Below are 12,239 nucleotides of genomic sequence, written 5' to 3'. Positions count from 1 at the left end.
AAGCTAAGCATTTTTACATGCAAAGCAGCATTTTAAATAGGTTTTTGGTATTTTTAATGAAGCTTTTGGTAACTTTTATAAACTTTTAAAAACATTTACATTATTTTGAAGAATCTGAAGTAGTTTTAAACAGAATTAAAGCAATTTAAAGACTTTTAAAAGCCCTAAAAGAATTTTTTAAATTCCATTTATTTATTTAGCAATGTCGTCATCATACGTGTCTTCACACTGTTCCCTTTGGGGAACTGTATGAAGTGGTGGAAGGATTTATGGCCATGATTAGCGCTCATTCCGTGACCGTAACCATCTTTGAACCAGCCATTAGGGTGGTTAGTCCTATGGCGGGAGGGTTTTACGGGCTCCCACAAGCTATACAAGGGGGGGGCCACCCACACCCACGGACGCAAATATCCCACTGGATGTCAACCCAGAATTTAGAGCCGGAGCTCCGACTCCACTTGCCGGGACTGTCTGGAGCGGGGTTCGAAACCCTACCCCGTCTGGCCCAGCGGCGGGGATCCTACCGCTACGCCAAAGGCCCAATCCGATTAGCAACGTGAAATGGCTGGAATGAGCACAATTCACGGCATTAAAAGAACTCACAATTGAACTGATGATGGCCTCAGCAATCTCCTCAACGAGGTGGAGGCGCAGCGCCTGCTCATCATTGGTAATGAGAAGTCAAAGGCGCCGCAAAAAGGACAGATGATAGCTTGGTCTTTCAAGTGGCAGCATAGGGCTCCAGTCACGGGGAGGGAAAAGGCGCAGGAAACGTATGGGTGTCACCTTTTGCACGGAGTGGGCCTTTTGCGTAGCGGTAAGCATCCCCGCCGCTGGGCCAGAAGGAGTAGGGTTTCGAACCCCGCTCCAGACAGTCCCGGCAAGTGGAGTCGGAGCTCCAACTATAAATTCTGGGTGGACATCCAGCGGGATACTTGCGTCCGCGGGTGTGGGTGCCCCCCCCCCCCCCTCAGATGGGTTGTGGGAGCCCGTAAAACCCTCACGCCATAGGACTAACCACCCTAATGGCTGGTATGAAGATGGTTATGGTCACGGAAGGAGTGTTAACGTGGCCAGAAATCCTTCCACCACTTCATACAGTTCCCGAAAGGGAACAGTGTGAGGATACGTACGACGATGACCTCTTGCGCAATGCACCTCCTTGGACCCTCAGTCGCAGATGCGAGGGGGCAAATCGTGCAATTGTTAAATTTTTCATTTTATTGACATGTAAAATGTTGGCCCAGTAATTCCCTTCCAAACGCGCGAGTACGGTCGGGGTACTTACGCGTCTGGCCGGAGGAAATGCCGGTTTTCAGCATGCACAGCGCATGCGGGGAAAACCAGCATTTCCTGTCCTCTGAACGAAGGGGTTCAGAGGCAGAACGCGTGCGACTGTACAGGCAGCGCGTGCGCAGTAAAATTCGCCGCTTTCATTCATGCTTTCAGTGAGGTCAAGTCCTTACAACTTACACATGAAAAAAGCATGAGTACAGTTGCTCCAGAGGCTGCGGAGGAAGATATTTCTTATCGTGGAGCTTCTTAAAGGCAATATTTTTGTTTGGGAAAGGGAGGAAAGTTATTTTAAGAAATGCTGAGGTAAGTTTTAAAGTTTATTTTCGTTTTTTAAAACGGGTTTTCAGTACTGTAGGTAGAAGGATCAATTGTGGCTATGTGAATTGAATTTGCTGTGTTTATTAAATGTGAAAATGACTCCAACATTTTTAAGAAAGAAACTTTTCATCAGTAATATATTCTTTTAAGTAATTATGTATGTATGTCTGTATATATTCCTTTGCGTGTATGTATATATTCCTTTACTTATGTGTATGAATGTATGTATTTAATTATGACTTTCAGAGAAAGTAACTTATTGGAAAATCATAATTAAAAACACACATTCATACACAGAAGTAAAGGAATATAAAACATACATACATATACGTAAAGGAATATATGCGGACGTACATACATAATTACTTATTACTGATGAAAAGTTTCTTTCTTAAAAGTGCTGGAAATGTTACATTACTCATTTTAGAACACTCATTTTCACATTCCATTCACACAGCCACAATTGCTCCTTCTACCTACCGTTCTGAAAACCCGTTTAAAAAAAAAAAAAAAATTTTAACTTTAAAACTTACTTAAAATTTCTTAAAATAACTTCCCTCCCTTTCCCAAACAAAAATATTGCCTTTCAGAAGCTCCACGATAAAATGTATCTTCCTCCGCAGCCTTGGAACAACTTTACACATGCTTTTTTCAAGTGTAACTTGTAAGGACTTACCCTCACTGAATCCATGAATGAAATCGACGAGGTTCACTGCGCAAGCGCTGCCTGTGCAGTCGCACGCGCTGTGCCTCTGAACCCCTTCGTTCAGAGGACTGGAAATGCCGGCGTTCCCCGCATGTGCTGTGCATGCTGAACGCCGGCATTTCCACCGGCCAGATGCGTGAGTACCCAGACCGCACTCACGCATTTGGACACGAATTTCTGGCCCAACGTAAACCATGGAAAATAAACTTCTCCAAGTTTAAAGTACAGTATGCCCCGAGGCCACTTTAAGAGCAGAAACTAACAAATTTGAACTGGACAGGTGTGAACAGTGCTTCAAATGCCCCTAGTTTCCTGATTTGTCTAACCTGGGGTGTTGGCTAGGTAATCTGCTGAGGCACTTTTACTTTGATGCTCAGGTTCCAGGAGAGCATCACTGAACTGCAAACCCGTGACCTCCAAGCATCACTCCCATTTTTACTGCACCTGTATGCTATCATTTATCATTGGAAAAGCCAATGGAAAGGGGAACTTATTTTCCCATGCCTTGACCTCTATTCAGCTTGATATTTTATTCCTGTGGCTCCCTACCATGATTTTCTGAAAATCCAAGTAGCAGAATATAATAGCGACGGCCAATGTCAGTAATTCCTTTGAACAGCACCTCAGTTCAGCATGATGCAGCACTCCTCAATAAATGCTGACTGTCCTTTAATAAGTGTCCGTTTCATGTAGTTGGCAGCACTCTCACTCACCTTTGAGCTTGAAGCCCCACTCCAAGACTTGAACATAGAATCCAGGCTAACATTTCAATGCCATACTCCCGCATTGTTAGAGATTCTTCAGGCAAGAATGTCGGTTTGATTTTTAAGGTGGATGTTAAAATTCCTATGGCACTATTTAAGAAAGGGCAAAGCATTCTCCTGGCATTCTGGGAAAATCACTCCTTCAACCAACACCAAAAACAATTAGCTGTTCATTCATCTCCTGACTGTAGGATCTTATGTGCAAAATGGTTAGCAGATTTGTCTACTTATGAATAGCTAATGCAGTTCAAACTAATTCATTGTATGTGAAGCACAACTTGATAAACGCTACATAAATACAAGTTCTTTTTAATTTATTATGCCTTTACATTAAATATTGCTATTTTTTAATTAAGTTATAAACTTTTCTATAAATGAATGTTTTTACTTTAAAATTGACTAAGTTTAATATATAGTTCAGAAATCAGAAAACCCCTAGAGAAATGCCCATGAAATTAATTTTTGAAGTCCCATTTTTTTCCTGATGGCCTGAACCTCTACTAGGCTGCATTCACAGGACAGTTCACTACAAAACAAAACTTATCATTTTGTCCTTGTACAAGACCTTGGTTAGGCCTCATTTAGAATACGGTGTCCAGTTTTGGTCCCCTCACATGGTGGGGGATATGGAGGCTTTGGAAAAGATATAAAGAGGAGCCTCAAAATTGATTGAAACACACTAGCTACCCAGATATCTAGGTCTGTATACTTTAGAGAAGCAGAGACTCAGGTGATTTGATCGAGGTGTATAAAATAACGAAAGGTTTGCACTGACAAATTGTTTCAACTGGATAGATTAGAGGGGATCAGGGTCACGCTTATAAGTTACATAAGGGCAGACCTAGGTTGGATGTTAGGCGGTGGTTCTTTTCTCAGGATAGTAGGCCTGTGGAACAGGTTGCCGGCTTGTGCGGTGAACACCGATTTGTTGTATATCTTCAAGATACAGTTGGGCCTGTTTCTGGCTGGAGTAGAGATTATGCAATACAAGAGGTAGGTACCTTGTAATATAAGTCAGAGTCAATGAGGTCCCCTGGACTAGTTTCGATTGCCTGAAGGGGTCAGAGAGGAATTTTCCAGATTTTCTTTCCCTAATTGGTTTGGGTTTAAAAAATTTTTTCACCTATCCCAGGAGATTACATGGCACCTGGTGGGTAGGAAGTGTCTGTACCATGATGGATAAGGCAACATGACTGTTCGACAAGCTGGATGGACCAGCTGGTCTTTTCCTGTCCGACATGTTTGAATGTACATCTGACAAAAAGAAGTTTAAAAAAAAAAATCAAAAGAAAGACTAAGGTAGACCTATTACAGCCTGATGAATATTACTCTTGTATTAAACTACTGCACTGAAACTCCGAAAGGGATTGAAGTGATGCAGGCCAGGAGCTCAAGTGGTGGAACACTCATCTCTCAACTAGAAGACCTAGAATTCCATTCCCTAGAGCTGATCGTTATGCAAAACCTGGTTACGAGAGTCGGTACATTTTGCTAATTTGTAGTCCAGCCTCTAGATGGAGCAGTGCATAGCAGCACTGTCCCCCACCTGCAGAGGTGGGGAACATCGCGATCATCTTGCTTAAAATGCATGTCCAACTGGCTGATTATAGGTCAAGACTGTCACCGGGAAGACTCCTGGCCTCCTGACTGGAGAATGTCACACCTTCTATAGTGCAATTAGAAGGTCCATAATTGTTTGCGTGTAATCAACTGTTTATGTGGGTCACTGAGCTAAAACCTGTTTTTACACAAAATATTTTATTTTTTTTTCTTTATCAGCAGGGTAATTTGTACAATGCAACATGCAACATGAAATTTCAAGTCAGTAAATCTAAGGATTTCACAATGTGCAGAATGTGGGACCAATGGTAGGAGAAGACAGTACACTTCAAGGAATCTGTAATGGCAAGACTATCCAATAGTACCAAGTAGTAGGTAAATGACCAGGATTTCATGCCACAAAATATTGCCTGTTCCACATTGCCTGCTCATCCATGCAAACCCTCACAACCTTACAGCGCTGTCATTATTTGTACTTCAGCATGGTACAAAATCATGATGCAAATTACAATTGAAAGCCTTGCCACACTTACATTTTCCTTGGGCTTCACGCATCAAAGCACTGAAATACACCTAACTGCACAACACTTATTGATACTGAGGTTGGCTTGCAGGATGGGCACGTCTGTCACTGTGCATGTGCTCCTTCAGAGCTAATCTAGGTAATTACAGGCCAGTCATCTTAACATCTGTGGTAGGGAAACTTTTAGCCTTTAATTACAGATGAAATTATCACGTATCTACGTAGAGAGAAAATAGTTAGAAGCAGCCATCACGGATTTCAAAAGGAAATATTGTGCATGACAAATCTCCTTTGAGAATGTAACAGATATGGAGATAAGGGAAATACCGTGAATGTAATGTACATAGACTTTAGGAAACCCTTTGACAAGATACCACATGGAGATTTAACTAGAGAAGACTAAGGGGTGTGGAATTAGAGGAGGATAGCAAACTGTATTAAAATTGGTTAGAAACAGAGAGTAGGAGTTAAGGGCAATTTTTCCCCAGCATGGTTAGGTGGGTAGCGGTGTCCCACAGGGTTCTGTTCTGGGGCGACTTCTGTTCACTGTGTCTATCAATGATTTGGACATAGGTGTAGCGGGAGTGGTGTCAAAATCTGCAGAGGATACCGAAATAGGAGATATAGTTAATTCTTTAGAAGACCAATAGGAGCCGCAAAGGGATGCTGTTAAGATGGAGAAATGGGCTAAAATGTGGCAGATGGAATTCAGTGTCTAAGTGTGGTAAAAAAAAAAGCAATAATTACACTCTGAAAGGAAGGAGGTTTGGTGCTGTGGAAGATCAGAGAAATTTGGGGGTATAGCATCACAGGATATTAACAGCAGCACCTCAAGATTGATAAGGACATAAAAATGGTAATAGAATTTTAGGCTTTCACAAATGGTATAGAATATAAAAGTCAAAGTAATATTGAGCCTACACAGTCTTAAAAAGGCCAATAAGCCAACATTAAGAGCAAAAAAAAATGCAAACTTTTCAAACAACAGTTTCCAAATGCATTGTCTAGATTCACACATGAAGACTGACCATTTGGGCGAAGTACTGAAGGGCTACCAACACCTACAGAACTGCACCCTAGCAACAGTCAACAGTTTAAAAAAAGGAAGAGAGTGGGAAAGCTGGAGAGAAAGGGAACAGGAAAAAGTCTGAGCCTCCCTGGTCACTCAAGTGAGTTTATCCAGAGAGTAGCTGAGCCACACAGTCTAGGAAAGTTTCAGGTTTAATCACCATTCTGAGTTAGCTGGAGAAATGATAGGAGCACTAGAATTGGTCTTCGAACTCAGATTAGGCAGGGATGTGGTGGTTGTGGGGGCAAAATTAGTCAGGGTTCTCACTCCTGGTCATCATCCAGGAACTTCTGTATATGCACACGGACAGGATCAGGCTCAATTATGAAGCCCTGCACAGTCAAGTTGATCAGTTAGTGAACTACTGGAGCATGTTCAACAATCACAGTAAGAGCAAGCCGTCAGCGCCTTTAGGAGAAGATGGGAGGGGAGAAAACTTGACAGAAACCTGCCGAGAAAAGCATTTGAAATACAGAAATTGTTCTTTTTTTGGCAAGCAATTTACTGCTTTAAACTTAATAAGTTCAATACTAAAAAACATTGAAATCTGTAAAAATGACAATGAAAACTTGAACAATAAAGATGTTTTCTTAGAAGTTGATAATATAACTCCAAATACTGAAACAGCCTAGATTTCATGGTCTGCCAGCCCAATTGTAGCATGACTTATCTCTCAACCATATTAAGGATTGAAGTCCCAGAACTGCCTGACAGCAGGTTGTCAATTCTCAGGCATGTCAGTAAAATGATGAAGCACCTTGCTATAGTGGGGAACTTCTTTGGGGAGGAGAGGTGTAAGTATCTAGCATTTGGCTCCTATTAGACAATCAAAGAATGGTGCTGACAATAGTTATAGAGTACCAAACATCCATGACCATCCTTTCCTCCAAATGGAAACAGACTATGTGGTGCTGAGTGTTCTCACATTTTATGCTGTTAGGAGGGGGAGGGGGATGAGGAATGAAACACAAAGTCAGGGATTAAAGTATAGCCTCTAAAATGTAAAGCATACTTTTACAACAATTGCTTTGCACACTCTGCTTAAGTGAGGAGTTAAGTCAATGAACGCATGAGTTAGCTGTTGTCTTCTGAAGTAAAACACACTGCACTTTTGAAAATTATTACTTGTACCTTTCATTTTTTTCTTTTATATTGTCAGTTAATATTACATTGCTACTGAACCATAAGCCACTTAAATCCACACTTTTTACTGAGCTGAGAATCCAAACAAATCCAAAAGGCAATCAACAGTAGGGGCATGTATCAAAGGAAAAAGCTATTTGAATTTCCAAGTAAATCAACGTTTGTGTTTTTTCACACACTGAATGACACTATCCCTTCCGCAAACAGCAGTTTAAACATAATATTTAACGGCAATAATTTCCCTATAATCACAAACCTGTAATTACTTGACCAAAGCTTGGCAAAGCAATAATACTTTAATTTGCTATATATTTTAATGTGTTTCTAAACACTTTCAGTAACAGCACAGCAAAATCACACATTCAATACTTAAATCCCATTCAGGAATAATGGCTAAAAGCAGGATGGCAAATAATTTAAGCAGTGTTGCCACTAGGATTTTACTAAAGCACAATGGTGATTATGGGAAATCTTTGAACCAGGTCACTTGAACTCTGCAAAACATCCTCTAGTATATAATTATAGATTTAGATTTTCTAAACTTCGGCTGTAGCTAGAGAATATTTTGAACTATACTACACCAAGGTGAAGTACCGTTGAGCACTGGTCCATTGACAATGGTAGGAGCAATTCGAGCTGATGAATTAAGAGCATCATATAACAATAAAACCTACTGGAATAAGTGTATTGGCTTAAGTGCAATTGTTTTCCTATAAAACTGGTGTCAGTGCACTACATATGCCTAGTAATAACCTTGTTCAAAACCAATAATTATAAGTTCAGAAAGCAATGATCAGTTTTACAAAAATATAGCATATACCTGATTTTTAAAAATATAATCCAGTGATGTTGTTAAAAACCATGCGCAAAAAAATTGTACACACTGCTTTTACTGTGTCATCTAAGGTATCCAAAACGTTCCACAAAATTATTTGAAGGAATAAGCATGAAGGTTGGCTGGAATAAATGAAAACACGGACTTGACTTTTAAGTTGATTATTTAAATTAAAATAATCTTTGTAAACTGGATGTATTTCTCATGAGTTATTACTTAGTAATTAGTCAAATCTGAATCTCTGGGCTGGTTTACCCAACTCTCAAAATTACTTCAACAGTGGACGTAAACTCAGTATTCGTTCAGTTCTTGGTTGGACCGCTAGGTGGGGTACTTTGTAGACACAGAGCAGGAAAAACGAAGATCATTCACTAGCCTTGAAACAAGCAGATTTAAGTAGTAAGAAGTATATAGCCTGGAGTTCTCAAACCTCATGACTAAATGAGAATGCATGCAGGTCAGCATTGTAAGTATCAACACTTTTGAAACTGAACAGTATTTTGTGCTGGTTCTGGAATGTGTTTTTTTTTCCAATGGGTATTCAAATTACAATAAAGAGCATGTTCAGAATTGATTGCACACACAAGAAATAGGAGGAGTGGGCCATACAGCCCCTTGAGCCTGCTCTGCCATTCAATGAGATCATGGCAGAGCTTTGACCTCAACTCTACTTTCCCGTCCAATTCCCATATCCCTTGTTTCCCTTAAGAGTCCAAAATTCTATCTCATCCTTGAATATACTCAATGACTAAGTACCCACAGCCCGCTGGGGTAGAGAATTCCAAAGATTCACAACCTTCCTAGTTAAGAAATTTCTCCTCATCTCAGTCCTAAATGGCAAACCTCTTATCCTGAGACTATGCCCCCTAGTTCTAGGCTCTCCATCCAGGGGAAACAGCCTCTCCACATCTATCCTGTCAAGCCCTCTCAGAATCTTATATGTTTCAATGAGATCGCCTCTCATTCTTCTAAACTCCAGACCCATTCTACTCAATCTTTCCTCATAGGACAACCCCCTCATCCCAGGAATCAACCTAGTGAACCCCCACTAAGGCAAGTATATCCTTCCTTAGGTATGGAGACAAAAACTGTATGCAGTACTCCAGGTCTGGTCTCACCATAGCCCTGTACAATTGCAGCAAGACTTTGTACTCCAACCCCCTTGCAATAAAGGCCAACACACCATTTGTCTTCCTAATTGCTTGCTATATCTGCACGTTAACCTTCTGTGTTTTGTGTAAAAGGACACCCAAATCCCTCTGAACACCAACATTTAATAGTTTCTCACCATATTCTGGTTTTCTATTCTCCCTACCAAAGTGAATAACCTCACATTATACTCCATCTGCCACCTTCTTGCCCACTCACTTAACCAGTCTATATCATTTGCAGCCTCTTTGCATCGTCCTCACAGCTTACTTTCCCATCAAGCTTTGTATCGTCAGCAAACATGGATACATTACACTCGGTCCCTTCGAAGTCATTAATATCGATTGTAAATAGCTGAGGTCCCAGCACTGATCCTTGCGGCACCCCACTAGTAACAGCCTGCCACCTGAAAATGACCCTTTTATTCCTACTCTCTGCTTTCTGTCCTTTAACCAATCCTTTATCCAGCCTAATATATTACCCCCAACCCCATGAGCCTGATCTTGTATAACAATCTTTTGTGTGGCACCTTATTGAATGCCTTTTGAAAATCCAAATGTACTACATCCACTGATTCCCCTTCATCTATCCTGCTAGTTATAGCCTCAAAAAACTTCCAATAAATTTGTGAAACATGATTTCCCTTTCATAAAACCATGTTGACTCTGCCTAATCATTAATTTATCCAGTACTTTTTCTTTACTAATATTAATTACTTTAAGTTCCTCACTCACATTAGACCTTTGGTTCCCCACTATTTCTGGTATGTTTTTCTGTCTTCTACTGTGAAGACAGATACAAAATATTTGTTTAACATCTCTGCCATTTCCTTATTGCCCATTATAATTTCTCCCATCTCAGCCTCTAAGGGATCCATGTTTACTTTGCTATGCCCTTTTTTTTTTACATACTTGTAGAAGCTCTTACAATCTGTTTTTGTATTTCTTGCTAGTTTACTCTCGTATTCTAATTTCTCCCTCTATCAATATTTTAGTCATCCTTTGCGGTTTTCTAAAACTCTCCTAATCTTCAGGCTTACTACACTTCTTGGCAACATTATAAGCCTCTTCTTTTAATCTAATACTATCCTTAAGCTCTTTAGTTAGCCATGGATGGATCACTTTTCCCGTGGAGTTTTTATTTCTCAATGGAATGTATATCCTTTGAGAATTATGAAATATTTCTTTAAATATTTGTACAGTTTACAAACATGCATCATAACACTGATTACTCTCTGTAATTGAACTTAATTTTTTTTAACTTCTAGTCTCCTGAAGATGTTGATTGATAACAGGTATTGCTCCACAGGTACTGGTAGCTCTCCAATACCTAACCCAATTGGTCATTCTTCATACGAGAGCATAAAGAGCGACTGCTGCTAAATTATTTGAAAGTGGAAGGCATCAGAGCTGAGCCTGATCATGTCCTTACAAGACATCCCCACACACGCTTTCCAGCAGGGGGGAACCAGACAGTGGTCAGGAGATGGAGGCCTGGTCGATTTGTCCCCTCTCTTGCCCAGGGGCACCAGACCCGAGTGCGGCAATTTTATTGACATCAGTTAACTCAGTACAGACCAGCAATTGAGGCAGCTACCTTCAGGGTCTGTATGACTCAGTAACATGCTGGGAAGTGCATTTACCCACAAACCATCATGGGGAGCTGCAAAAGGAAGACTTAAAAATAGGACTGGGGGAAATGATACGTAAATTGCAAAAATTTACTTTTAATTAAAATTGTGTTTATTTCAATAGCTTGGGGTTAATATAATAATGAAGCTGCCTTGGCATGAGTAACTTAGTATAGTACTTGTATTTATTTCACTACCACAGCATGTAAATTCAGTTGAAAAGTTACAAAACTGGCCCAAGGAAAAAATAATTTATCCACCCACTTATCAATTCTACCTATAACATACCTATAGTGATTTAGTTCCTGCACCCATTAGCTCAGGCACTATGCCACTGCTGCTTTTTTGCCATAGTATCAAACTAATTGAGACCAATCACTGGCATTAATTTAAGGGAGGCAGAAGATTAATATTGAGAGTGTCGGAGGTGCCGTCTTTCGGATGAGACGTTAAACCGAGGCCCCGTCTGCTCTCTCATATGGATGTAAAAGATCCCATGGCACTATTTCGAAGAAGAGCAGGGGAGTTATCCCCGGTGTCCTGGCCAATATTTCTCCCTCAACCAACATAACAAAAACAGATTAACTGGTCATTTTCACATTGCTGTTTGTGGGAGCTTGCTGTGCGCAAATTGGCTGCCACGTTTCCCACATTACAACAGTGACTCCACTTCAAAAGTACTTAATTGGCTGTAAAGCGCTTTGAGACGTCCGGTGGTCGTGAAAGGCGTTGTATAAATGTCTTTCTTTTTTCTTTTTAATGGTAATATTGGGGCTGCAATGCAGTTCCAATCAGGGGGATCACTACCTGCTCATGGTTACGTATCTCTTGACAAAAACCAGGGAGTACAGGAATCTTCAGGGAGTTGGTTACCATTGGCAGCACATGCGCATAAAATAAGCTGATTCAAATTTCCTGCATGCTAGGGAGCTTTCCCCAGAGTATAGCAAATTTGAATCAGTTGATTTTATGCGCATATGCTGGTGACAACTAGCTCCCTGAAGTCCCATTCTCCTTGACAGCAGAATGGGCTCGTTGTTTCTGAAATTCCCACCTTACATTATGGAATGCAGGGGTTGGCTGTGCAGCCCCAGACTTCACTCAAGCCTTGGAATAGGTCGGGCTTATTTACATAACCATCAGTGGGGCGGGCTGGGGGCGAGGGGGAGGGGGGACGGGTGCATGCCAGAGGATTGGGGATTTATCAGGTGTGATACTGAAGGTAGGAATTTGATTGATTGGTGTG

General features: G+C 40.8%; 1 protein-coding gene across 12 annotated transcripts in view; it reads right to left on the bottom strand.

Moving 5' to 3' along the window:
- Nucleotides 1–12,239, bottom strand: part of LOC147113556 (exocyst complex component 6-like) — a 202,311-nt gene that overhangs the window by 9,902 nt on the left and 180,170 nt on the right. The gene's annotated exons all lie outside the window — the stretch shown is intronic.

The sequence above is a fragment of the Somniosus microcephalus genome, chromosome 8 (assembly GCF_052327205.1).
Source record: "Somniosus microcephalus isolate GS21.2 chromosome 8, FLI_Smic_1.0, whole genome shotgun sequence".
In the NCBI taxonomy this organism is placed as follows: Eukaryota; Metazoa; Chordata; class Chondrichthyes; order Squaliformes; family Somniosidae; genus Somniosus; species Somniosus microcephalus.
This window is presented reverse-complemented; position numbering and strand designations above follow the sequence as displayed.